Below are 1,646 nucleotides of genomic sequence, written 5' to 3'. Positions count from 1 at the left end.
GGTTAATGGGCCTCATGGGCCCAAAGTGGAGCAGAGGAGGGTCGGCCAGGGCAGGCTGCACGCCCCCTCCCCCTCTAGTCCGAATTGGACAAGGAGGGAGGGGCGGCGCCCCCCCTTTCCTTTCTCTCCTCTCTCCCTTCCTCCCCCTCTCCTAGTTGGACAAGGAAAGGAGGGAGTCCTACTCCCGGTAGGAGTAGGACTCCTCCCTGGCGCGCCTCCTCATGGCCGGCCGCCCCTCCCCCTTGCTCCTTTATATACGGGGGCAGGGGAACACCTCTAGACACAACAATTGATCCTTGAGATCTATTAGCCGTGTGCGGTGCCCTCCTCCACCATAATCCTCGATAATATTGTAGCGGTGCTTAGGCGAAGCCCTGCGACGATAGAACATCAAGATCATCACCACGCCGTCATGCTAACGGAACTCTTCCCCGACATTCTGCTGGATCGGAGTCCGGGGATCGTCATCGAGTTGAACGTTTGCTAGAACTCGGAGGTGCCGTAGTTTCGGTGCTTGATCGGTCGGGCCGTGAAGACGTACAACTACATCAACCGCATTGTGCTAACGCTTCCGCTTCCGGTCTACGAGGGTACGTAGACAACACTCTCCCCTCTTGTTGCTATGCATCACCATGATCTTGCGTGTGCATAGGAATTTTTTTGAAATTACTACGTTCCCCAACAGGGTCTTCCTGGGAGAAGGAATATCCTTCGTTGACCATGAGAGCTTGTGATGGGCTAAGTTGGGACACCCCTGCAGGGTTTTGAACTTTCGAAAGCCGTGCCCGTGGTTAGGGGCAGATGGAAATTTGTTAATATTCGGTTGTAGAAAACTTGACACTTAATCTAAGTAAAATGAATCAACCGCGTGTGTAGCCATGATGGTCTCTTTTCGGTGGAGTCCGGGAAGTGAACATGGTTTTTGTTGGAAATATATCCTAGAGGCAATAATAAATTAGTTATTATTATATTTCCTTGTTCATGATAATCGTTTATTATCCATGCTAGAATTGTATTGATAGGAAACTCAGATACATGTGTGGATACATAGACAACACCATGTCCCTTCTAAGCCTCTAGTTGACTAGCTCGTTGATCAATAGATGGTTACGGTTTCCTGACCATGGACATTGGATGTCATTGATAACGGGATCACATCATTAGGAGAATGATGTGATGGACAAAGACCCAATCCTAAGCCTAGCACAAGATCATGTAGTTCGTATGCTAAAGCTTTTCTAATGTCAAGTATCATTTCCTTAGACCATAAGATTGTGCAACTCCCAGATACCATAGGAATACTTTGGGTGTGCCAAACGTCACAACGTAACTGGGTGGCTATAAAGGTACACTACAGGTATCTCCGAAAGTGTCTGTTGGGTTGGCACGAATCGAGACTGGGATTTGTCACTCCGTGTAAGCGGAGAGGTATCTCTGGGCCCACTCGGTAGGACATCATCATAATGTGCACAATGTGATCAAGGAGTTGATCACGGGATGATGTGTTACGAAACGAGTAAAGAGACTTGCCGGTAATGAGATTGAACAAGGTATCAGGATACCGACGATCGAATCTCGGGCAAGTATCGTACCGCTAGACAAAGGGAATTGTATACGGGATTGATTAAGTCCTTGACATCGTGGTT

The sequence above is a fragment of the Triticum dicoccoides genome, chromosome 3A (assembly GCF_002162155.2).
Source record: "Triticum dicoccoides isolate Atlit2015 ecotype Zavitan chromosome 3A, WEW_v2.0, whole genome shotgun sequence".
Taxonomy (NCBI): domain Eukaryota; kingdom Viridiplantae; phylum Streptophyta; class Magnoliopsida; order Poales; family Poaceae; genus Triticum; species Triticum dicoccoides.
The sequence above is the reverse complement of the archived record's forward strand: the minus strand, read 5'-3'. Positions refer to the sequence as shown.